Here is a 27,682-nt window from a genome sequence, read left to right on the forward strand (position 1 = left end):
TGTTGGACTTACTAGAAAAAGGCTTTAAATTAGCTATTTTAAATATGTTCAAAGAACTAAGGGAAATCATGTCTAAAAAAATAAAGGAAAGTATGAGAACAATGTCCAAAAAGAGATTATCAATAAAGAGATAGAAATTATTAAAAAAAAAAAGAACCAAATAGAAATTCTGCAGTTGAAAAGTACAATCACCAGAATAAAAAATTCACTAGAAGGGTTCAGCAGCAGATATAAACAGGCAGAAGAAAGTATCAACAAACTTGAATATAAGTCAATTGAGATTATCAGACTGAGGAAAAGAAAGAAAAAAGAATGAAGGAAAATGAACAGAGAGAGATCTGTGGGACACCATCAAGCATACCAGCATAGGCACAATGAAAGTCCCAGAAGGAGACGAGAAAGAAAAAGGTGCAGAAAGAAATTCTGAAGAAATAATGGCAAAAACTTCCCAAATTTGATGAAAAACATTAATCTACACTTTAAAGAAACTCAACAAAGTCCAAGTATGATAAACTCAGAGATCCTTACCTAGATACATCATAATCAAACTATTGAAAGCCAAAGAAAAAGAGAGAATCTTGAAAGTGAAAACAGAGGAGTGACTCCTCATATATAAGGGATCCTCAATAAGATTAGCAGTTGATGTCTCATCAGAAACCATGGAAGCCAGCAGGCAGTAGGATAACATACTCAAAGTGCTGAAAGAAAAAGACTGTCAATCAAGAATTCTATATCTACCAAAACTTTCCTTCAAAAATGAAGGAGAAATTGAGGTATCCCTTGCTAAACAAAAACAGAGAAAATTTGTCATTACCATACCCGCCCTACAAGAAATACTACAGGGAATCCCTCAGGCTGAAATGAAGGGACACTACACAGTAACTCACATTCATAGTAAGAAATAAATAGCACTAGTAAGGGTAACTACATTGGGAAATATAAAACAAAGCATAAATATATTTTTTGTTTGTAACTCTTCTTCTTCTCCTATATAATTTAAAAGACAAGTGCATCAAGCAGTAATTATAAATCTATGTTGATGAGTAGCATATAAGATATAAAGATTAAGTTTGTATTACAATAACATCGCAAAGGAGTGGGAAAAGAATGGAGCTATATAGGAGCAAAGTTTTTGTATGCTATTTAAATTAAAATGGTATTAATCCAAACTAGATTATTATAAGCTAAGATATTAATTATGACAGCAAGGTACCCACAGCAAAATAAATGACAGAGATTTAAAATGGTATACTAGAAAATATATATTTAGTGCAAAAGAAGGCAGCATGGAGGATTAAAGGAACAAAAAAAGATATATAGAAAACAAAGAGCAAAATGGCAAATGCAAATCCTACTTTTCCGATAATGACATTAAGTTTAAATGGAATAAATACTACCATTAAGGTAAGAGACTGGTAGAATAGATAAAAAACATGATCCAACTATATGCTGTCTAAAGAGACTCATTTTAGATTCAAAGACACAAAGAGGTTCCAAGCAAAGAGACAGAAAAGGGTATATGAACAAAGCCTCATGGAAAAAATATACCATGCAAACAGTAACCAAAAGAAAGCTAGAGTGGCTATATTAATATCAGACAAAATAGACTTTAAGACACAAAATTGTTACTTGAGACAAAGGACATTTTATAATGATAAAAGGATCAGTTTATGACAAATTTATAACAATGAGAAACAGATATCTATACCTATATCTATATATCTACACATATCTTAACAACAAAGCCCTAAAATACCTGAAGCAAAAACTGAGAGAATTAAAAGGAGAAATAGACAATTCAACAATAGTAGTTGGAGACTTCAATACCCCACATTCAATAATGGATAGAACAACTGGATAGAAGATCAATAAGGAAACAGAGGTCTTGAACAACTATAAACCAATGAGACCCAATAGACATATACAGAAGACTCAACCCACCCAACAGCAGAATACATATTCTTCTCAACTGCACATGGAACATTCTATATGTTAGGCCATAAGTGAAGTCTCAATAAATTTAAAGGGATTGAAAGTATGAATTCTGCTGACAATAGAATGAAATTAGAAATCAATAAAGGAAGGAAATTTGGCAAATTCAAAAATATGTGGGAATTTAAAAACACACTCTTAAATAACTAATGGGTCAAAGAAAAAATCACAAGGGAAATTAGAAGATAGTTTGAGATGAATGAAAAGGAAAACACAACATACCAAAACCTATCAGAAGCAGTGCTTAGACTAGGGAAATTCATAGCTGTATGTGTCTATATCAAAAAAGAAGAAAGAACTCAAATCAGTAACCTAAACTTCCATGTTAAGAAATTAGAAAAAGAAGAGCAAATTAAATCCAAAGCAAGCAGAAGGAGGAAAATTATAAAGATTAGAGCAGAAATAAATGAATTAGAGAAGAGAAAAGCAATACAGAAAATCAACAAAACCAAAAGTTGATTCTTTGAAAAGATCAACAAATTGAGATACCTTTAGCTAGACTGACAAATAAATAAATAAATAAATAAATAAATAGAGAGAAGATTTAAATTACTAAGTAAATCAGAAATGAAAATGGGTACTATGTTACCTACCTTACAGATATAAAAAATATTATAAAGGCATACTAAAAATAATTGTATGCCAACAAATTAGATAACCTAGATGAACTGGACAAACTCTTAGATGGACACACACTAACAAAATCTACTCAAGAAGAAATAGAAAATCTAAATAGGCTTATAACAAGTTAAGCAATTGAATTAGTAATCAAAAAACTTCCCCTAAAGAAAAGTCCAGGACCAAAGGCTTCACTGGTGAATTCTACCAGACATTTAAAGAATAGTTAACACTAATCCTTCATCAACTCTTCCAAAAGCAGGTGAGGAAGAAATACTTCTCAACTCATTCTATGAGGCCAGTCCCTAACACTGAAACTAGACAAAGATGTCTCAAGAAAATTACAGACCAATATTTCTTATGAATATAGATGTAAAAAATTTCAATAAAATACTAGCAAACCAAATTCAGCAACATATAAAAGGGATTATACACCATGATCAAGGAGGATTTATCCCAGCAATGCAAAGTCGGTTCAACATATGACAATCAAGTAATGTAACATACCATATTAATAGAATAAAAGACAATCCCTCTGAATAATTATCTCCATAGACACAGAAAAAGCATTTGACAAAATCCAACGTGTTCATGATAAGAAAAAAACACTCAACAAACTAGGAATAGAAGGGAACTCCCTCAACTTGATAAAATGCATCTAAGAAAAACCCACAGCTAACATCATAGTCAACGGTGAAAGATTGAAAGCTCTCTCCCTATGATTCAGATTAACACAAGAATGTCTGCTCTCATCACTTCTATTTAACACTGTACTGCAGATTCTAGCCAGGAAGTATGACAAGAAAAAGAAACGAAAGGCATCTAAACTGCAAAAGAAAAAGTAGTCACGTGCTGAATAATGATGTTTCAGTCAATGACGCACTGCACATATGACGGTAGTTCCAAAAGACTAGTACCATATAGCCTAGGTGTGTAGTAGGCTATACCATCCAGATTTGTGTAAGTACACTCTATGATGTTTGCACAACAGTGAAATTGCCTAACAATGCATTCCTCAAAACATATCCCCATCGTTAAGTGATGCATCACTGTAAATCTATCTCTATTTGAAGATAATGTGATCTTATATAAAGGACTCCACAAGGAACAAACAGAGCTAATAAACAAGTTCTGCAAGGTTGTAGGATACAAGATCAATATATAAATAGAAATAATGTACTTCTATACATTAGCAATAAACAATCTGAAATTGACATCAGAAAACAATTCCATTTACAATAGCATCAAAAAGAATAAAATACAACAGAATAAATTTAACAAAGAAGTGCAAGACAAATACACTGAAAACTATAAAACATTGAAGAAAAAAATTAAAGGAGACCTAAACAAATGGAAACACATTCTGTGTACAAGCAATGTAAGACTTAATATTGATAAGACAACAATACTCCTAAACTGATCTACAGATTCAAAGCAATCTCTATCAAAATCCCAGCTGGCATTTTTTCAGAAATTGACAAGCTGATACTAAAATTCATATGGAAATACAAGGGACCTAGAATAGCCAAAAAAATCTTCCACAGAAGTGCAAAGTTGGAGGACTCACACTTCCCAATTTCAAAACTTACTACAAAACTAGAGTAATTCTAGTCTGTACTGGTATAAGGACAGACATACAGATGAATGAAACAGAACTGAGAGTCCAGAAATAAATCCATGCATCTAAGTCAATTGATTTTTAAGACATCATCTCTTTAGAGCAATTTTAGGTTCAAGGGTAGAAGGGGCTGGAATTGGTTATTTCCTTTTCTCCACATAGAAGCCTAGGGCCTTCTGGAGTTGGGTATTTCCCTTCCCCTAGATCAGTTAGGCTCTGGTTAAATAGCTTCTCCTGAGGGCAGATACTGCTAAGAACAGAATGCTCTAGTGCATTTCAAAAATGGTTCCTTTTCCCCATTCCTCTACCTGAATTATGAGGGAATTTTTCTCCGATGTTCACTGTGAGGACCTGTAAACTCACAAAAGAGGGGAGTCTCCCTATGACTAGTCCCCCTGGAGTTTTTAATCTCTTGAACCTATTTACACTGAGCCTCCAGCAATTTGTCAGTTACAGTTGAGGTTTCTCTCTCTCAGCACTGGTTATTGTAGAGGTTTCAGCTCTGTTCTGGTAAGTTGTGTTTTCTCTATGCACCTGGCGGTCCCTCCAATTTTAGGAGTAGTGGACTGCCCTATGATCTCACTTCTCTGACAGACTGAAGAAGAGTTGCTGATTTTTTGGTTTGTTTGTGTTTTTACTTGTTAGGATGGAGTGGTGACTTCTAAGTTTCTTACTTGTTGGACTGGCAAAGAGACTATATTGCAATTTTAACAGCTGCATATTATCCTGTTCTATAGATGCACCATAATTTATTTAACCAGTCTCATTTTGATGGACCTTGGTTTGTTTCCCACCATCTACCACTGCAAACCATGCTGCAACAATATCCTTGAGTGTATGTCTATCTGCAAACGTGACAATACTAGTGGGACAGCTTCCTAGAAATAAAATTGTTGGGTCAAGATTGCCTTAGAGGATATTGCAATTTCACCATCCAAAGAGGCCATTACGTCATTCCTAAGAGTTTTCCATTATACCATATGGTTTAATTAGCAAAATTATATTAATCAACATTCTGATTTATCAATATGAACAGTATTTGTGATACAATGTGTCTTCTATTCCTTTTGTAATTGAAAAGCTGATATAATAACAAAGACAAATTTTAAAACAGGCAAAAATCACCTATTACCAGTACCCTAATGTAACAACTACTTTCATTTTTCCTGTTCTCAAAATAAGTTATTTATAAAGATGGCTCCAAGTGATGTGCTACTGTGCTTGAGCTTCAGCTGGCTGCACGTGAGGACTCAGAGTAGGTACACAATAGCGGTCATTTAGTGAAGACCTGAGGCAAATCAGTGACCAGACTTGTGAGTTTGGAAGGCCCTGGATATTTCACTTTCCAGACTCATTTAGGGAGTGTTGATGAACCAATACCAGAGAAATTACTAACCCAGCTCAGGGAGTACACAGCAGTCCCTCCCTCTTTGTTGGTCTGTTAAAGGCCAAGACATAAAGCAAAGGTGTAGGCCTGTCTCAGAGATGAGAAAGCCACCTGGGAGGGCCAAAGGAAGTGCCTTGAGTTACTCCTTGCAACCAGTAGTTCTCAAACTCCTCTGACCCACTAAGAGAGGCAGAAGACTCCAGGCCCATTTCCACTGGACAAAGAATGCAGAGAGCCAAGAAGCGGAGAGAAACAACAAGAGTCTAAATGGTAACCTGTGCGATCAACAAAAGTAGCACAAAACCATGATTTAACTTACAGTAAACGCTTCCGTAACCACAGGAACTGAAAACAATGACCAATTCAAAAAAGCACTGTTAACAGTGGGTACTTCCTAAAAACAGGAGAAGTTACAATTCTCTGTGATAGCAAGTAGTTATTAAGTGCCATTTTGCCAAGAATTCCAGACTTTTTAGAATATGGAACTCTGGGTCCTCAACAAACTCTAGTAATACACTAATTAATGAGAACATTATATTTTAGTGGCATGTAATAAATCAGGAGTTATAAAAAGATTACCCTTAATTATGCATAAAAATCAGTCTGGTGCATTATTCCCCCATAAGGATCAAAGGAGGCAACTTGTATTTGAGGATCTGCTGAGACCCAATAGGAATAAATAGAAAATTATTTAGGAGACTCAATAGGGAAAAAAGTTCTACTTTTTTGGAGGGGGAGAGGGGTAACTTTTTATTTTGATATAACTTCAAACTTACAGAAAAGTTGCAAGAATCATACAAGAAACTTCCCTAATACTCTTTAGATGGATTTAACAATTGTTTATGTTTTGCCCCATTTATTTTATCATTCTCTCTCCCTCTACATACATGCATGTGAGTATGTTTATATATATGCATACTATTTTTTCCTGAACCATTTGAAGGTAAGTTACAGACATCTTCCCTCTCTCCCCCTAAACAGTTCAGTATGTATTTCCAAATGTCCACAGGGACATTCTCTTTCATGAGCAGAGTTCAATGACTAAAATCAGGAAATTTTACATTGATACAATCTTATTTTTCATTCCACAGTCCACATTCAGATTTTGTCAATTGGCCCAACAATCTCCTTTGTAGCCAACTTTTTTCCAGGTTCAGGATCCAATCTAGGGTCATGTCTCTTAAATTTCTTTTAATCTGGAACAGCTCCTCAGTCTGTCTTTGTCATTCTTGACCTTGACATCTTTTTAAGAATATAGGCTGGCTACTTTGTAGACTGTCTCTCAATATGTGTTTGACTGATGTTTCCTCATGGTTACATTCTGGTTATGCATTTTTGGCAGGAAGACCGCAGAAGTGTGTTTCTAGTTTTCAAGTGACAGGAATAACACTTTCATAAAGTAAGTTTTTTTTTTTCTTTTGTGAGGAAGATGGGCCCTGAGTTAACATCTGCCAATCCTCCTCTTTTTGCTGAGGAAGACTGGCCCTGGGCTAACGTCCATGCCCATCCTCCTCCACTTTATATGGGACGCCGCCACAGCATGGCTTGACAAGCGGTGCGTCGGTGCGCGCCCGGGGTCCGAACCAGCGAACCCTGGGTACTGCAGCGGAGCACGCGCACTTAACCGCTTGTGTCACCAGGCCAGCCCCGATAAACTAAGTTTATTGGGAGGGAAATTAACTTCCAATCTTTCTCCTATCAAACAAAATAGTTAGAAATATTCCCTTAAAAACTTGGCTTAAAAAAAACAAAAAACAAGACTGACAACAATGTAATATCATTTTATACCCATTACATTAAATTTTTTTAAATTAAAATTATAACACTCAATCCTGGACTGGGTCCTGGAACAGCAAAGAGGCATTAATAGAAAAACTGGTGAAATCTGAATAAAGTCTGGAGTTTAGTCAATAGTGATGTACCTATGTTGGTTTCTTAGATTTGACAAGTGTGGCACTATAATGTAAGAGGTTAACAATGGCGGACACTGAGTAAGGAATTCAAGGGAAATCTTGATATTATCTTTGCAGCTTTTCTGCAAACCTAAAATTATTCTAGAATGAAAAGTTCACTTAAAAAATTATAACCCCCAGTACTGATGAATGATAGGTAAAATAGAAGCTCTTGCATTCTTGGTAGCAGAATAAACAGGCAGAATCCTCTTGGAAAAGAGTCAGACATTAAGGGTCCTAAATATCCTTGTTGCCTTTGATTCTATAATTCTACATGGAAACATTGTAAGGAAATAAACCTAACAGAAAAAAAAGCTACGTGGACAAACAAGTTCATTTGCAGCATTATTTATAATCATGAAAAGTTGGAAGCGACCTATATGACAACAAAATAGGCAAGATTAGGAAGTCATAAAAATGAGGCAAATGAAGACTATGTCACATCAAGGGAAATGCTGAAATATGGTAAATGAAAAAAAAAATATATATTCAGTATGCTTATACCTATGTAAAGATCAATCTAAACACAGGAAAAAGAAATTACCCAAAATCTGTTTGTAAAGGATTATGCCAGGAAAATGAACATTGTCTTCTTGGCTTTTTTTTCCCAAATTTAACAAATTTAACTTAATTGAAACTGTTAAAAACAGTTTTATTGAGACATAATTCACAGATCATACAATTCATCTTTTTAAACTATATAGTTTAGCAGTTTTTTAGTTTATTCACAAAGCTGTGCCACTATCACCACAATCAATTTTAGAACATTTTCATCATTCCAGAAAGAAACTCCATACCCTTTAGCAATCACTCCCCATCCTCCCCAACCTCCAGCCCTAGCAACCACTTACCTTCTGTCTCTAAAGATTTGCCTCTTCTGGACATTTCATATCAATAAAATTATACAATAGGTGTAATAGGTGGTCTTTTTTGAGTGGCTTTTTTCTTTTTCGTTTTTTTGGTGAGGAAGATCGGCCCTGAGCTAACATCTGTTGCCAATCTTCCTCTTTTTGCTGAGGAAGATTAGCCCTGAGTTAACATCTGTCCCCATCTTCGTCTGTTTTGTATATGGGATGCCACCATAGCATGGCTTGATGAGCAGTGCATAGGTCTGTGCCTGGGATCCAAACCTGCGAACCCGGCGGCGCCAAAGCAGAGCGCGTGTACTTAAGCGCTACACCACTGGGCCAGCCCCTGACTGGCTTTTTTCACTCAGCATAACGTTTTCAAGGTTTATCCATGCTGTAGCAGTTATAAGTACTTCCGTTTAACGGCCAAATAATATTCCATTGCATGGATATACCACATTTTGTTTCTCCATTTATCAGATGATGGACATTTGAGTTGTTTCCACTTTTTGGCTGTTATGAATACTGCTGCTTTGAAATTTGCACATAAGATATTGTGTGCATGTTTTTACCTCTCTTGAGTATATACCTAGGTGTGGAGTTGCTGGGTCATATGGGAACTATATTGAACATTCTGAGAAACTGCCAAACTGTTTTCCAAAGTGGCTGTACCATTTTACATGCCCACCAGCAATACTTTAAACTTTTATAACAAAAAATGTACAAGAAATCTGCAAAAATTAACTCCTGCTCACCATAAGGTAATGCTACATTTGAACGGGCTCAACATTTGCAAAGTAAAATATTGGCTCTAGCGAAATACAAGCTGGGCTTTTGCAGGTTGGCAGATTTCCCACTTGCCGAGAACAGGCACAAAGACAGGCGTCTCTTTTCTTTTTTAAAATAGTCTGTCAGTTGGTTTGCTTAGCAACAGGAAATAGGGTGGTCTTGAATCTTAAAATTCTGAACATAATTATGCGTCTTCTCAAAGCAGTTTCTGAACCAGGGAAGCTGAAGAGAGAATGTCGCGTTTCACATTATTGTTGACACTAGAATAATATTAGGAATTGACAGGTTTTTGAGAGACAGATGTTATTGCCGAAAGAAGGATCGTGTATCAGAATTTAAGGATCTGACATAATGATCAACTTTTTTACGCCTTCCTATTACTTTCTGTAGTTGAGTGCTTGAGGTAAATCTATAATCAAAGATTTTAGTTCAGTTCTTCCTTTTCCTGTCACAGTTACCCATCTGCAATTTCTTAAAAAATATTGAGAGTTGGGCAAAGTGATAGCAAAGCAAACAAACACAACTGAAAATACTTATTAAGGAACAGAAGGTAACTTCTTCAATCAGGCATTCCTCTTTGCTGGAGGAAAAGAGGGGACATATATAAAGAGATATCAGCAAGTTTAGAATTATTGTAATGATGTCTCGGTTAATAATTACTAACTGGAATTTTCAAAGCAAGAGGATCTTGACCACTACTGTACTTTGAAAAAATATTTGTTATACTTCGTTTTACAATATGCTGAGGAAATTTTAATTTTTTCTTAATATATTTTTTCCCCAGACAAGGGAATTGGGAAGCATCAAGGTGAATGTAGAATGGAAACAGAGCTGTCAGACTAAATTTTCAGCTTTTCACACAGTATAATTATCACTTTTTAGTTTCCACATAAACAAGTCCTTAAATTACATTAAGAAGATTTCAAAAATATCCCTTAATAAAAACACATATAACAATCCTGAAGGAATTATTTTACTTTACCATGTGTTATAAACTGAATTGTGCTGGCCCCAAATTCTTATGTTGAAGCTCCAATCCCCAATGTGACAGGGCCTTTAGGGAGGTCATTAAGGTTAAATGAGGTCATAAGGGTAGAGCCCTAATCTGATAGGACTGGTGTCCTTAGAAGAGGAAGAGACAGCAGAGATCGCTCTCTCTCCACGCACAGGCACAGAGGAGAGGCCATATGAGGACACAGAGGAGGGTGGCCACATGCAACACAAGGAGAGAGGCCTCACCAGAAACCAACCCTGCTGGCACCGTGCTCTTGGACTTCCAGCCTCCAGAAGAGGGAGAAAATACATTTCTGTTGTTTAAGCCACCCAGTTTGTAGTATTTTGTTATGGCAGCCTGAGCCAACTAAGACACCACACCAATGTGATTTGTAACTGTTCTTTCCTTTTTGCCACTGTGATAGATTATAGACACAACCAAATTTTCTCAACTGAGGCCACAAAGAGATGTCTCTGGCCATTAAATCCAATAGTCATTGGAACTATCTAAATTTTAAAATGGATCCATTAAATTTAGGCTTCAAAGGATGTATTCTAAGTTATTTTGTAGGATAAATCACTATAAAATCAATATATTATGAGTTGTTACCACCAGGGGGCTTTACTTCCCATTTCTTTAATTCATAGCTAGCCTCTCTACCCCCATAGCTGGCCTCTCCACTATCCTAGATCAGCGGCAAGAAGCCAGGACCAAAGTATGGCTAACCTAGTGGAGAATAAAGATGGTGATGATGGTGACAGTGGTAAGAGTGGTGGTGACAAGATCAGTGAACATTTGTCAAGCACTTACCAGATGTCAAGCAGATATCTATTACCTTTTTTAATCTTCAAAACAACCATTATTATTATCCCCACTCTTACAAGATTTAGCAAGGTTGAACAATTTGCTCTCTGTCACAGGATTCAAACCCAGACACAAGCACTCCAGTGCCCATTTCTTATGCTACAATTCTCAAAACTGAATCATTTAAACTCAAATTGTGTTACTGAACCATAGCTTTTTTGAAAAAATAAATAAAAATCCCTAATAATGAATCTGAAGTCTATGTCTAATTTCTTAGTAAATACAACCAGTACAAAACCAGATCTACTAAAATAGACTCTAAATGGAACTTGTACCTGATAAATAAAATCAAGTCCCTGTAGGGTAAATGGGAAGAGTAGAAAAGCAGACAGAAGCTTCAGGAGAAATTCAGCATTCCTAAATTGTACCAGTAGGTGATTTTCAAAAAATGATGGAACATTTTTTGTTCAACATTTTCCCCAATAACTCTAAGCCAAAGCAACTGCCTTCATCAAAACAATACAAGTTAAGTCTTGGTTTCAAGTAAAGAACAGAAGCTTAACAAGTGTCTGAGAATATCAAGGCAACAGCTCATTCTTTTATAATACAATTTAATATGCCCTGTATCTGCTTGGAAATTCCCAAATAGGGTGACTCAGGATATAACTATGTCTCTTAGAGTTCCCTGTTCACTAAAGAATTACCACAGAGAGACAGAACACCAACTCCATTTTCTAATTCTGAGAGACCTGAGTAAAGATAAAAGCAACTCATACTCTACCACAATTAAAAAAGCAATCTCATCCACAGGCAGGCTCCTTTTTCCTAAAATGGATTAACCACCTGTCCATTCCTTCCTCATATATTTAATTTTTTTTCACTATATTAACATTATTAAATTAACTAGAGCTTCTATTCCTAGAGCATAGATTACCAAAAGTTGGATGGCTGGGATAAAGTATATATGGCTATTAACTGTGATGGTTATTGCTAGATTCCTTTCCAAAAAAAGTTCTAGGCACTAACATTTTTTTTCAGACTATATGAAGCAGGCTGTCCTTTTCTACTAATACAGTATTTCATAGAATATAAGTACACAAAGTTTGGAAAGTCTTCTAAAGAACAAGAAATCAATATTTGTTCTCCTGTGGAGGCCTCTGTAATCCCTTGTACTATCAAAAGGAGAAAAGAAACTGTTACTCACAAAATTTATCTGCCTCATGCAAAATCGACTTATGTTTCCTTTTCCCATTCTCGTTCACTTTTTCTCTCTTCCCCATCACTCCACTGTAAGATGTGCACCTATATGTATGAACACAGCTTTCTCACTTGTAAGAGCCTTGACACCTAACACACTTGTCCCATAATTTCACCACAGAGAAGGCGAAAGGAACGATAGTTGGGTAGCCAAACATTTCCACAAAAGGTAAGACTTTATTGTTATTTTCTTTCTTGACTACGAGAGAAGCTAAATCCCTTAAAGAAAGTCTCCCTCTCATCATTTTCCTAAGTGAAATCTTTCTTCCAGTAACTGAAAAGTGAGTAGATATATTTATTAATTAAGGCTCTGAACCAGTCTGCTGAGATTTGCTCTTCTACCGACCAGTTGTGTGACCTGGGAACAAGTTACCTAACTTCTTTGGCCTCTGTTTCTTAATCTGTAAAATGGGTACAAAAATAGTTCTTACTTTGTAAGGTTGTTGCAATGAGAGTGTGTATATGTTTATGTTTGTGTGTATATTTATAAATATTTATATACACACATATATAAAGACCTTAGTACCTGAAACACAGTAAGACCAATGTAAGTGTTAGCTGTAAATCTGAGCCACATTCCCCACTACCCACCTGGAAGGCACCCCTAAAAGGAAGCAGGATGTGGAGAGTTCAAACTTCATTTGCCCTCTAACTCCATGTGAAATGGGAGGCGTGCACACCTGGCTCAAAGAGAATAGCTGTCTCCTCTCCCTCTTTGAAGTCAGCGGGCCATTCTCACTCACCAGGTGTAGCAGGGGAAGGGGCCCTGGGCCCTGCCCCACGGGAGCTCATGGTCTAGCGAGCCTGGAGAGAAGAGCAGTTACTACCCTCTCCTGAAAACAGGCCTGCAGATCTAGTTTTAGGGCCAGGACTTGAAAAACTGTTTGTGTATTCAGTTTAATTTCTAATTGTTTTCTGAATAGAAACACACATGAATTAAAAGCTATTAAGATAAAAGAGGTCCAGCTGAACACAGAGAGACTACCTTTCGACTTGTCATCGCTCTGGGTCAAATGAAGTCACATCTTTGAGGATGGCAGAGCTGAGGGGTCACCATCCCCATGAAGGCACAATGGCTTGGTATTAGAAACCTGGGCAACCGCTCAGAGCCGCACATTAGGGAGATTCTTGTGCACTGTGTATAACTGAGCAGTGATTCAAGGGGACTGTTGGTGAAGGAAGCACTGTGGGCCAGCAAGGATAAGAAACTGAGGCTTATACAGACAACTTTAAGTAAGAACCCAACTCCTTCACCCCCTTCCCCTACTGTTCTTTCCTGTAGCAAGTATGACAAGGCCAGGCCCATATCCCTGGGGCCCTCACCACCCCAGTACATGCCCACAGTGTCCTCCTACAAGCACCCATGCCTCCTGGCCTGAGCACTTCCCTCGCTGCTGTGCAGCTGCCAGAAGTGGAGCCAGGCACAACACTCAGTCAGTGACAGACGGGAGGGGAAGGGTAAACGCCTCCCTTTCCCACCCCCGTGTGCAATAACTCTGAGGCATGTTCTACAGTCTTCCAAGGTTCCGTAAGGGGACTGAGCTCCAGCTGCTCACAGAGGTAACCTACTCAGTCACACTCTTTATCGGCCCTGTCACTTTCCTCTCTCCTCTATTTGGGATTTTTGGGACCACCTCCTACATAAACTACTTATACTCAAATCCTTGTCTCAGGATCTGCTTCCCGGCAATTCCAACCTAAGTCATTTCCTCTTTAAATATGGGCACTTCAGGATAGTCTTATGACTCCTTTCCCCTTGCCAGGATGTTTATTTTAACCAGGTGTCCCCTCCAGAACACGGGTCACTTCACCCCTTGGAGATAAGCCTGGGCTCTACAGTGGCTGCCTTGGTCTTATGAATACTACTCAGATCCTGGGAGCTGCAGGCTGTCCTCTCAGGATGGAACTCTTCCCACTGTGTAACGCTGGGGTGTCTTCGTCTGGTGCCTCTCCTGCTGTGGGGCTTCTTCCGCTCACAGCTCCACCACCTCTCCTGACATGGCTCAAATCCACAGCCAAAGCCACTGCAAAGCCACTGCACACTAGGCACACATCTGTCTTCTTGCTTGAAGTTTTCTTCAGTGGAGCTTGAAGGTATTTCTTCTCTCCAAAAAAGCCAACTCAAATGGATGCTCCTTTTATTGGAAATGTGAGCAGTTTAGAGATGGGCACTCTGCTTTTCACGGCTCACCTGATTCAGCTGGAATATTACAGCACTAAGGGAGACCATTTCACTAGCTCCCAGAGTTAGATAAAAATGCAGAATCTAAATAAATAATTGAAATATTTCACATGATGTAGCTAGGATGTTTTTATCTGATCAGGAATTCCTCCCAACTTTTGAAGAGCCTTTCACCCATGCTCACTTATAAGGCAGTGCAGCAAGATGGCTAACAGTATGGCTGCTGGGGCCAAATGGTCAGGGTTTGATTTTTGCCTCTGCCTAGCTGTACAGTCTTAGACAAGTTAACTTACCCCTCTGAGGCTCCCTATAAAATGAGGATAACAACAGTATCTACCTCCAGGATTGCTGAGAAGATTAAACGAGTGGGCCCTCAATTCAGTGACTGGCATCCTTATAAGAAGAGATGAGGACACAGAGACATGGAGGGAAAAAGATCATGTGAAAGACATAGGCAGAGATTGGAGATCTGCTGCCACAAGACAGGGAAGCAGGAACCACCAGGAGCTGGAAGAGGTGAGGGAGGGTTCTCTGCTGTGTGTAAACTGTGTGTCAATTGTAGGCCTCTCCCTTTGTTCTCACTCAAACCATAAAACCTAACAGTACCTTGTCTTAAAAATTCTGATTATCATGTGGCTTATCATATGGCTGTCCTGAAGATCATGGACCATGCCCGATGCCATCATTTAAATTTCTCAGGTCCACAGTTATCACCCCTGAACTCCTTCATTTTTCATTGTAACTCACTGAAATCACAGTCTCCATCTAAGAATCAGTAAGGAATAATTTTAAATGTATGGGAGAGAAAACCCAGCGAAATTTAACTTAAAATAATTTAACAATATAAGAAGAAGGAAGAAAAGAGTCGATGAGGGAAGAAATCAGCTCTTGGTAACGAGACTTGAGGAGTAGATTGTGTCCAGGCACAGAGATGCAGCATACAAATGAGGGGGCAGGTCTTGTCCTGACCGTCCCTGATGCCCACCCCTACTCTGCTCTCCTCCCAGGTGGCCTCAAACCCTGTCAGCGGCTCCTACACTGTGACCTCGCTCAGCTCCACTCCCCAGAACTCCAGGTCTGGCAAGTAAGAACCCCGTGTACACCCGGATCCTCTTCCTGTTCCATAAAGTGTCCTGTGCCTGGATCCTGCTGGACCAGAGAGGGCCATTTGACACCCCATTGCTAGGACATTGGGGATTTGGAATATGCAGAGTAGCTCACACTGAGGAATTAGAACACCCTAGTCCTAGGGAAGAGTCAGCCCCACACCAAAGCTGTGGGCTCTGGGACGGAGCCATCACTGTGTTAAATCCAGAGGCCACTGTCAGGAGGCACAAGGCACAGCCGTCCACCTCCACTCCCTCTCTGCCCTTCTGTTTCTCAGTCACTCTTTGACCCTCTGAAATAGGCTTCCTTCCCCATGACTGCTAAGACTGCTCTATCAAAGCTCTTCGAGAAAGTCCAGAAAATTCCAGATCCTTCCAAAACCACCTCAGTCCTTTTCCTTCCTGACCCAGTGAAAGATCCCCCCATCTCACTTCTGTAACTTGACCCTTTTTGGTTAATTTCAGGTGTCAACTTGACAGAGCTAAGGGATGCCCAGAAAGCTAGTTAAGCATTATTTCTGGATGTGTTCACACGGCTGTTTGTGGAAGAGATTAGCATTCAATTCCATAGACTATGTAAAGAGGCCCACCCTCACCAGTCTGCGACCTGATACTACCACAAATACGCAGGCAAAAGATAAGTTCATCAAATACCATAAGAAACTGCAGTAACAATTCAGAGCAGAAGGAAATGACAAATCTCCAGAAACCAACCTTGAAGTCACAGAAATTTACAATCTAAATGACAGAGAATTCAAAATAACTGTCATAAAGAAACTCACCAAGTTACAAGAATGTTCAGACAGTTCGATGAACTCAGGAATAAAATTAATGAGGAAAAGGAATACTTCATCAAAGAGACTGAAACTATTAAAAAAAAAACAAGCAGAAATTCTGGATATAAAGAACATAATTAATGAGATAAAAAAGAATCTAGAATCCTTACAAAATAGAGCTGATATCATGGTTGAAAGAATAAGTGATTTAGAGGATAGAAATATAGAAATGCTTCCAGTGGACGAGGAGAAAGGACTCAGATTTTTAGAAAATGAAGGAATTCTTGGAGAAATATATGACGCAATTATAAAAGCAACCTAAGAATTATACGCATTCCAGAGGGAGAAAAGAGGGAGAAAGGAGCAGAGAGCTTGTTCAAAGAAATAATAGCTGAGAACTTCCCAACCCTGGGCAAGAACCGGACTTACAAATACATGAAGCCAACAGAACGCCTAATTACATCAATGCTTAAAGACCTTCTCCAAGGCGTATAATAGTAAAATTGGCAAAAGACAATGACAAAGAAAAAATGTGAAGGGAAGCAAGACAGAAGAAAATAACCTACAAAGGAACCCCTATCAGGCTTTCAGCATATTTCTTGGCAGAAACTTTACAGGCAAGGAAAGAATGGAATGATATATTAAAAATACTGAAAGAAAAAAACTTTCAGCCAAGAATACTCTATCCAGTGAAATGATCCTTATGATACAATGGAGAAATAAAAGTTTTCCCAGATAAACAAAGGCTGAGGGAGTTCATCGCCACGAGATCTCCCATACAAGCAATGATCAAGAACGCCCTCATACCTGAAACAAAAAGAAGGCAAATGTCTACAAAGCTTTGAGCAAAGAGATAAATAGACAGAATCAGAAAGCTACAGCTCTGTTTCACAACAGGGTAGCAAATACTTAATTATAACTTAAAAGAAGAAGGGAAGGAAGGCATCAAAAGTAACTATAAACACTTCAACTTAGTCACAAACGCACAACACAAAAATGAATAACTTGTGACAACAATAACTCAGAAGGAGAAGAGGAAATGGATGGAACCTGCTTAGGCTAATGGAGATAAGAGGCTATCAGAAGATGGACTGTCTCATCTATGAGATCTTCATACAAACCTCAGAGTAACCAGCAAACAAAAAATCAGAGCAGAGCCTTGGATCGTAAAAATAGAGAAAACTGCCACAGAAAACCCCCAAAATGAAATGGTAGTCAGAAACACAAAGGAAGAGGAACAATGGAAATATAGATTAGGTGGGATTAAGCCCTCATGTATCAATAATCACTCTAAATGTAAATCGATTGAATTCTCCAATCAACAGACACAGAGTGGTGGGGTGGATTAGAAAAGAAGACCCAACGATATGCTGCCGCCAGGAAACACATATCAGCTCTAAAAACAAACAGGCTCAGAATGAATGGATGGGAGACAATACTCCAAGAAAATGGCAAATAAAGGAAAGTAGGTGTTGCCATACTTATATCAGACAAAGCAGACTTCAAGATAAAAAAGACTATGAGAGACAAAGAGGGGCAGTATATAATGATAAAGGGGACTTTCCACCAAGAGGACATATCCCATTCAACATAGTACTGGAGGTTTTGTCCAGAGCAATTAGGCTGGAAAAAGAAATAAAAGGAATCCCAATTGGAAAGAAAGAAATGAAACTCTTGCTGTTTGCAGATGACATGACTGTAAATAGAAAAAACCATAAAGAATCCATCAGAAAACTATTAGAAATAATCAACTACTACAGTAAAGTTGCAGTGTACAAAATCAACTTACCACAATCAGTTGCATTTCTACTCTAATAATGAACTAACAGAAAGAGAACTCAAGAATACAATCCCATTTACAATTGCAACAAAAAGAAAAAAGTCTCTAGGGATAAATTTAACCAAAGAGGTTAAAGACCTATACAATGAAAACTATAAGACATTAGTGAAAGAAATCAATGATGACCTGAAGTAATGGGAAGATATTCCATGCACATGGATTGGAAAAATAAACACAGTTAAAAAGTCCATATTACCTAAAGTAATCTACTGATTCAATGCAATGCCAATCAGAATTCCAACGACATTCTTCACAGAAATAGAACACAGAATCCTAAAATATATATGGAATAACAAAAGACCTCGAACAGCCAAAGCAATCCTGAGAAGAAAGAACAAAGCTGGAGGCATCACAATCCTAACTTGAAAATATATTACATAGCTATAGTAATCAAAATGGCATGGTACTGGCACAAAAGCAGACTCATAGATCAATGGAGCAGAACTGAAAGCCCAGAAAGAAAACTAGACATCTGTGGCCAGTTAACCTCTGACGAAGTAGCCAAGATCATACAATGGAGAAAGGCAAGTCTCTTCAATAAATGCTGTTGGGAAAACTGGACAGCCACATGCAAAAGAATGAAAGTAGATCATTATCTTCCACCATACACAAAAATTAACTCGAAATGGATAAAGACTTGAATCTAACACTTGAAACCATAAAACTCCTAGAAGAAAATATACGCAGTACAGTCTTTGACATCGATCTTAGCAGCATCTTTTCCAATACCATGTCTACTCACGCAAGGGAAAGAAAAGAAAAAATATACAAATGGGACTACATGAGACTAAAAGGCTTCTGCAAGGCAAAGGAAACGATGAACAAAACGAAAAGACAGGGCCGGCCCCGAGCCTTAGTGGTTAAGTGTGCACGTTCTGCTACTGGCGGCCCAGGTTCGGATCCCAGACGCGCACAAACACACCACTTTTCCCACCATGCTGCGGCCGCGTCCCACATACAGCAACTAGAAGGATGTGCAACTATGACATACAACTGTCAACTGGGACTTTGGGGGAAAAAAAAAGGAGGAGGATTGGCAATAGATGTTAGCTCAGAGCCAGTCTTCCTCAGAAAAAAAGAGGAGGATTACCATGGATATGGATGTTAGCTCAGGGCTGATCTTCTTCACCAAAAAAAAAAAAAAAAAAAGGAAAGACAACCCACCAACTGGGAGAAAATATTTGCAAATCATATATCTGACAAGGGGTTAATCTCCAAAATATATAAACAACTCATACAACCCAACAACAAAAAAACAGATAATCCAATCTAAAAATGGGCAGAGGATATGAACAGATACTTTTCCAAAGAAGATATACAGAAGGCCAACAGACAAATGAAAAGATGTAAAACATCACTAATTATTAGGGATATTCAAATCAAAACTACAATGAGAGATCACCTTATACCTGTCACAATAACTAAAATTCCCAAGACAAAAAGTACCAAATGTTGGAGAGGATAAGGAGAAAAGGGCACGCTCACACATTGCTGGTGGGAATGCAAACTGGCGCAGCCACCAGGGAAAACACTATGGAGATTTCTCAAAAAATTAAAAATAGAAATAGCATACCTTCCAGTTATCCCACTACTGGGTATTTATCCAAAGAAATTGAAATCAACAATTCAAAGAGATTTATGCACCCCTGTGTTCACTGCGGCATTATTCACAATAGCCAAAACATGGAAGCAATCCAAGCGCCCTGCTACAGATGAATGCTTAAAGAAGACGTGGTATGTATTATATACAACGGAATACTACTCAGCCAGAAAAAAAAGACAAGATCATCGTGTTTGCAACAACCTGGATGGACCTTGAGGGTAGGATGTTAAATGAAATAAGCCAGACAAAATCAAATATGCATGATTTCACTCATACGCAGAAGATAAACATACACAGGGATAAAGAGAACAGATTAGTGGTTACCAGAGGGGACGGGGGCTGGGCATTGAGTGAAAGAGTTAAAGGGGCACATATGCATGGTGATGGATAATAGTTAGACTACTGGTGGTGAGCATGATGCAGTCTATACAGAAATTCACAAATAATAATGAACACCCGAAATTACACAATGTTAACACCCTTTATAATTTCAATAAAATAATTAAAAAAGAAAAAAAATAATTCATTCTTTTTTATGGTTGAATAGTATTCCACCGTGGGGATATACCACACTTTGTGTATCTGTTCACCAGTAGATGGACATTTTGGTTGTTTTCCGTTTTTGTCTAGAATAAATAGGTTGTTATCAACATGTGTGTACAAGTCTGTGTGTAGACATATGAGTTTATTTCCCTTGGATGGATTCCTAGGAGAGGAATGGCTGGATAGACGTATGTAATTATTAAAGACGCATCCAAGCTATTTTTCACCAGCACTCGATGAGAGTTTCAGTGACTTGACATCTTCAACAACACTTGCTATAGTCAGTCTTTTTAATTTTAGCCATTCTCAAGTGTGGTAGAATCTCATGATGACTGTCACTTATATTTCCCCAATGACTCATGTTGTGAAGGAGAAGGCAAGCCACGCACAGACTGGGAGAAAACATCTGCAAAACATATCCCTAGAAAAGGACGTGTACTTATAATATATAAAGAGCGATTACAACCCAATGGTAAGAAGACAATCAACACGTCATGGCTTACCAGGAGACAGCAGATCAGGCCTGTGATGAGCACCAGGAGGCCTGCCAAGCAGATGAGGATGAGGGTCCAGAAGGGGAGGTCTGGGGAGACAAGTGGTGGGGTGAGCCACCTCCTGTCATCGCCCCAGGGCTCCTGCTGACCCCACTGTGCCTCAACCGTCCTTGACAAGGGTTGGCCAACTTTCCTCATCATCCAAGACCCTGTGCGCATGGTTCTCTTCAATGAGGCACAGCATCAAGATACTCGCCCCCTACCATGGGCTGGGGTTTCCTGCAGGTTTACCATGCTTCTCAGTCAAGGTGTCATCTCTGTTGGGAGAATATTCTGGAAGTGAATGAAATGGAGAATGCATGTGAGTGTGTTTCACTCTTTTTAATAAAACTTTTTAGACACAGAAAAATAAAGGGAACAGTCTCATAAACATCCATCATCTAGATTTAACAATGTACATTCCATCCAATTAAAACAATATTTCATCAATGTATAAATTATTAACACTTGCCACCCTTGATTCATCCCATGTTTTCAATGAAATATTAAACTCAAGTAGACATCATGATGTTTCACCCCATTTTACTTTCCATCTCTAAAAAGTGAGCACACTTTGCTACAAAATCCAAGGCCATTATCACAGAACAAAAATGTAATAAATTAAACCAAATTAATACCTCTGGGCACAGAGGACTGAATTTGGGTTGGACTATCTTATGACGGCCGTGGGGGAGAATGGGTCATCACAGTTGGCAAGCCTATGTGATCTCTCTAAATTCGTAAATTCCCACTCAAAATTGTTCTTCCGTGCCTAGAAACACATCATCCCCTTCTCCTTTATCTATTTGCTTAATATTCATTTCCTAGGATTAACCTACAATGTAATTTCCTGCAGGAAGTCTTCTCTGGTTACCCCCTAAAAATATGAGTTTGTTCAGATCAAATAATTGATAAGTTTCAATTCTCTATTCTTGTTATTGCCAGCTACAACATAAACTCCAGGAGGGAGTGGGCATGGGGGGAGGGGTGCAGGTCACCCTACTTGTGCCTCTACCCAGACAACCTCTTAGAGGTGTGCTGTCTGATATGCAGCAGCAACAAGTCTCTTTTTGAATTAAAATTAATTTTAGTTAAATAAAATAAAAATTCTAACCTCAGTAACATTAAAAATCAGTAACAATAAAGACCAGTCACAATACCATCTTTCGAGCACTCAACAGCCACATGCAGCTATGCACTGGACAGCACAGATATAGAACATTCCACCACTGCAGAAAGTTCTAGTGCATTGGTGCTCACCTAGAGCGGGACTTGGCAAACTATAGCCTGTGGATCAGAAACCACATCCACCCCCAAACCTGTAAGTCTGCTTCACACACAGCTGGAGGCCCTCATTGACCATCTGGCCCAGTGGCTCTCAGTGCAGAGATAAGGAAACAAAAGTCCGTAGAGGGGAGGTGACTAGCTTGAGGTCACTGAGCTGTCTAGGAGAAGGTGAGGGCCTCCCATACTACACTGGTGTCCTTTTCTCTCTCTCAATGGTGGGTAAAGACTGGGGGACTATGCCACCTCCTGCCAGCCTGAGCAAGTTCAGTGTTCTCTCAGTCCCAGGCCTCCAGAGTCCCTAGAAAGGCCTCACTTTCTTCCCCAATGACCAGGGAGCCTTACCATCCCCAAGGGCATTCTTTCCGTCCAGGGTCAAGTTCTGCAGCTGGGTACCCTTCTGGTCAGCCGCAGGAATTCCTCATAGATGGCAACTCTATCCAGTCTCTGTGCCAAGGCGGCTAGGTACACAGTGAGTCCACCCAGTGTGGTTACCATGGGAGACCGACCTGGAAGGACACAAGGGATGAACAAGGGTTTCTGGAATTCTACCCTGATTCTAGATTCCCTGCTTCTGGGTCCTGTCCAAGAGAACTTTCAGCAATAATGTCAACATTTGCCTGCACTACCAAATACACTCATTATTAGCCCCATGTTGTTATCAAGCACTTAAAATGTGGCTAGTGTGTGTGAGTGAGGAACTGAATTTCTCATGTAATTTCATTTAAAGCTTGGTGACCTAGAACAAACACAAGGGAGAGTGGGTGAGAAGATGGAGGTCTCCTGGAGATGCAGGGGGCCACTGGAGCCAGTGAAAGATCACAGACCTTGGGGCAAGGGAGACCTGACTTCAAATCCTGGCTCTGCCCCTAACTCACTGTGTGACCTTAGGCACAATAATCCCCTTTCTGAGCTTCAGTTTACCCACGTGAGAAATGGGGAAGGCAGCTAGGACATCACCTCTGGACACTGAGAGAACCCAGGTACGCAGGGAAAGTGAAGGGTTGAAACAATCACGTAACAGATGTAAGTCAGATGGAGGAATGACGGTGCCCTCAGGGCAAGGAGAGACGGGACAGGGGAGAACCCACCTGGTCCTGGGTGTCCCTCAGCAGGGCGGTGTATTCCCAGGATGTGGGCTCCGGGTTGCTGAGGTTCCAGCTGATGATGTGGAAATGTAGCTGGTGCTCTCTCTGGATGGATAAACTCTGTGCTGCAGAGCCTGGAGCCACCAAGAGGAAGAGCAGACAGGTGGAGACTCTCCGTTCCCAGCACACAGGCATGGTGGCCCACGGGGTCAGGATGGTAGGTGCAGACAGCGTCCACACTGCTGGCTTCCCCATCCTTTTCAGGCCTGGGGAGAGAGGGACGTGGGGACTCTAGAGAGAGGTCCGGAAACCTCTGGGGTGGGGGTCAGAACAGGAAGGAGGAAATGGGAGGACAGGGGCGAGACAGAGAGGGGTGGTGACAAAAGTGGTCATTAGGGGCAACTAATCAGGGGAGGGTCTCACCTGAGGGAGACCAGTCTGCAACTCAAGGAGAAGAGGCCCAGGCTGCTCTTCTTGAACAAGGATCCAGCTGGGGAGGAAGGAGGAGGAGGAGGAGCAGGAGGGACAGGGATTGGGGGAGGGGCTGGGTGGGATTAACCCAACGGGAGCTGCTGGGACCAGGGTCTCACCAGGCTCTGCAGGACCCTCTCAGTGAAGTTGAACGTGGCTGAGCCGTTGCTCCTGTCTGATGAATACTTGAGGGTGGAGATGGGGAAGGTGACTGTGAGGGACTTCAGGTTGTGCCCCAAAGCTGCAAGACGAGAGGGAGAGCGATGGCCATCACTGAGAGCAGGACCAGAGTCCTGCACTCATTATCATCTGTCGTCTTCTCTCCCAGTGGCACCACCACCCACCCGTGTGGTGACCCAAGTCAGAACCAGCACATCTGCTCAGCTCCTCCTCCCTCCCAGTAACACAAATTCCAGTTGCACACTGGTCCTCACATATACTCCCTCTCTCCATCCCTGTCCCAGCTTAGGTGTTAACTTCCTTCACCGGGACCAACACCCCAGCAGGCTCACTGGATGCTCTGTCTAAAGGATGTTCTACATGACTACTAGAAGAATCTTTCTGAAATGAATACCTCACTAGGGCCACCACTGCTCTAGTACCACCCATTGCTCCCTATGGCCTTCAGTGTTTAGTTCAACCTTCTTGACCTGGCACTCAAGGCTCTACTCAATCTGGCTTCTGCTGACCTTTCAGTCTCATTTTATCCATCTACTGCGGGTTAAACATTATGCTTCACGCAATCCAAATTCATTTCAATTCTCATCATACAGCATGTTGTTTCTGGCCGGAGCCTTTGATCATGGAATCCTCTCTGCCAGGAAAACCCTTCATCCTCTAGTTTCCAGGGTCCCTCCTACTTACTCTCAAAGACTCCATTCTGGTGAAACTTTCTCTAGCAAGCTCTTCCCTTCCAAATTATGCCAGGCGCCTCTCCCCAAAACATCCCACATCATACTATAATGGTGTGTTAATTTCACAATATTAGGGGCTCTCTGAGGGCTGGCATTAGACTGAATCGTCAGTATAATCTTTGTGATCAGCATGATTGCCCTAAAACCAGAATTTCACACCCTGGCTTCCCAGCTCCTGGATCACAACTGGCTGGTGGAGGAGTGGGGCCGGAGAGCTTCTCTTGGGAAGGAAAAGGGGCCCCCAGATACCTGTGGTGGCTTCTGGTGGCACAGGTGATGATGAAGTATGCAGGGACGTGGTGGCTGGCTTGGGAGCTGTGGCGAGGGCTGTCATCAGGGAGGGATAGAGTGGGAGGAGCCCCCAGGCTCACCCGGGCTCCAGCAGTGGCTGTGCCAGGACCACCATTCACAGGTGAAGCATACATGAGAGTGAGGGGAGGGGTGACTGTGTGAGTAGAGGGATGAGCAAGCCTGTGGATGAGAGGAGCCCGAGAGAGAGAGATATGTGAACAAGAGAGACTGAACTCGGAGGAGAGACAGATGGACGGGCAGAAAACTGGACAGACGGATGGGATACCTGGAAAAGGAGGACCAAGGGCGGGGCTTTAGGAGAATTAAAGTGAAAACCACATGGGGTCAGAATGTGGTGGAGAACACGTCTGTGTCTAAGGCTTTCTCACACTGGGCTGGGACTCTCCACCAGAACCCGGGAGGGAGAGAAGGGATGAATTAGGGCCCTTCCAGGTGCTTCCCTCACCAAGGACAGCGGGTGAAGGAGAACAAGTGCTCCCCAACCCCAAATGTCGACGGGACCCAGGACATCAGGGCCAGGAATACTCACTGGTGGTAGTCGGGGCTGCGGCTCCATAGGTGTAATCTGTGGAGAGAAGGCGAGAGGAGCTGAGCAAGAGTTGGGGTGAACATAAAGGATTAAGGGAGAGGGAGGATGTAGGGAGCTTTGTGGGGAAAGCAGAGGGGAAGAGGGGAGGGGAAGAGGGGAGGGGACGAGGGGAGGGGTGTTCAGGGGGGGAGGCAACGAGATGGAAGGTGGCTGGACCCAGTGATCACACAGTGATGAGAAGACTGATCCCAGACCAGGAGCATAGAGAGATGGATCATAGCTCACTTTAGAGCAACGCAGGCAACACAGAACTCTGACTGGGAGAGAGAGTGTGGCTGTAGCACAGCCCCTCACCACTGACGTAGAGGCTGTCCCCGTCCAGGGTGAGGGAGCCCAGGTGGGTGACGCCCTGGGTCTCATGGCTCAGCTCCCAGTAGAGTCACTCTCTGTCCAGCCCGGGACCTGCGGGGGTCAGAGTGGAAGGTGCAGATGATGTCCACCCCAGTGGCTGCCCTTCTCAAGCCTGGGGGAGGGAGAACCTGGGGACATGGAATACTGAGCAGGGGTCATTCTGGGTGTGGAAAGCGAGAGAGGGGAAGGGAGGAGGCTGAGGGAGAGGCTGAAGGGGCTGCTCTGATGTCTGGAGAGGCTCTCCTCGGTGTCTCCCATGTGAGACAACCCCCTCACAAGTAAGGCCTGACTTCCTGTAGGATGTGGAGGGGGGCCTGTGAGTGACAAAGAGGGGTGAACACACAGCCCTGGGTGAGGGGGTGCCTGCAGCTCTGCACGGACAGCAGCGAGGAGAACAGTCTCTGCCCTGTGCCATCTGACACATGCAGGCAAGAAAGTAACGTTACGTTCTCTCGGTTCTACCCTCCAAGGTCTTTTCTTTCTATTTGATTAATACTCCACAGCCATCACCCAGGCCTAGGGAACAATCATCTTATTCCTCATCTTATTCCCAGCACCTCCCATCTTGCCTCTTAAGTCTACATTCTTAACCATGAAATCCATTTGAACCAACGTGCTTAGACCAAACGCTAATCACATCCTCCTTCTACTCGCATCTCTCCAGAGTCTTCCCACTGGTCTTAGAACAGAGTCCCAAGTCACCCCTGATCTGGTCCTGCCTGTCCCCCATCGCCGGCGTGGCTCACACCCCTCCCCCTGTGTTGACTCGGCTCAGCCATCCCTCTTCTCAGTTCATGGACACACCAGGCTCTCTGCTTCAGGGGTGTCCTCATGCGGGTCCCTCTGTCTGAAACGCTCTCTTGAACACACTCCCACATCCTCACTCCAGTCTAACCCTCCAACTAGCTAAATCCTGTCCAAACTCTAGCTCTCAAGCTAAATATCAGTCCTTCTCAAGAGGGCTTCCCTGCCCCCTCAGGTTGAGTCCCCTTGTGCCAAACTCCCACATTACTCTCATCATTAACTGTTTAAAATCCAAATTCCCAAATACAATATAAATTCCACGGAGGTGGGACAAGGTCTCTCTGGTTCTCCAGGTCCCCATGCATGTGGCCCAGAGCCTGGCTCATCAGATGAGGAACCATCCCAGTTTGTCTAGGACTGCCCTGGTTTGAATACTAAACGTCCTGTGTCCTGGAAAACCCCTCTGTCCTGAATAAACGAGGATGGTGGGTCACCATAAATTATAAACTCAAAGACTATCTATTGCATGACAAGCACACATTCCCCTCAAGAACATCACAGGAAAGCTAGAATGAAAAAGGCACACACACATACACACACAATTAGTAGAGGCCAACAACTAAATACAAAATTACTTAACAAGATTCTCTGCAACGTGAATCACCAGACCGTTATTTCAGAAAAGTTTCAAGAAACAAAGTTAATTCCCTTTAGAAGGCAAGGTGGTGAGAACAGGTTTTTTAGAGACTAGTGCCCTGCCCTGCAATCTACAGTGTTGCTTAGTACTCCTCCAAATGATTTGAAATGTCATAAAGAAAAAAATGCTCAAAATAAATCTGGCTACTGGCAAATTCAATGTTAAATTTGTTATTAATACAAAGAAGTTCCAATCATCTTTTTCCCTGAATGCTCCTTTATTTCAAATTTTTGTGGAGGATTTATAGGACTTTAGAAGTCAAGTTGAATGGGTCTAAGGAATGTTGCTGAGTATCCCTGCTAATATTTAATGGGATGTCTTCTAATACTACATACACACGCAAAACATTTCTGTATTTATATTATATATAAATCCTGACTTTTGAGTATT

General features: G+C 41.0%; 1 protein-coding gene and 1 long non-coding RNA gene across 2 annotated transcripts in view; one reads left to right on the plus strand and one right to left on the minus strand.

Annotated features, from left to right (window-relative positions):
* The window catches only part of LOC131401998 (centrosomal protein kizuna-like), a 304,927-nt gene that overhangs the window by 71,917 nt on the left and 205,328 nt on the right, over positions 1 to 27,682 (minus strand).
* Positions 5,450 to 14,883, plus strand: LOC131401992 (uncharacterized). Its single transcript, XR_009218180.1, has 3 exons — positions 5,450 to 5,541; positions 12,381 to 12,428; positions 14,785 to 14,883. It is a non-coding gene; the product is annotated as an uncharacterized LOC131401992 (long non-coding RNA).

Source organism: Diceros bicornis (assembly GCF_020826845.1).
Source record: "Diceros bicornis minor isolate mBicDic1 chromosome 3 unlocalized genomic scaffold, mDicBic1.mat.cur SUPER_3_unloc_1, whole genome shotgun sequence".
In the NCBI taxonomy this organism is placed as follows: Eukaryota; Metazoa; Chordata; class Mammalia; order Perissodactyla; family Rhinocerotidae; genus Diceros; species Diceros bicornis.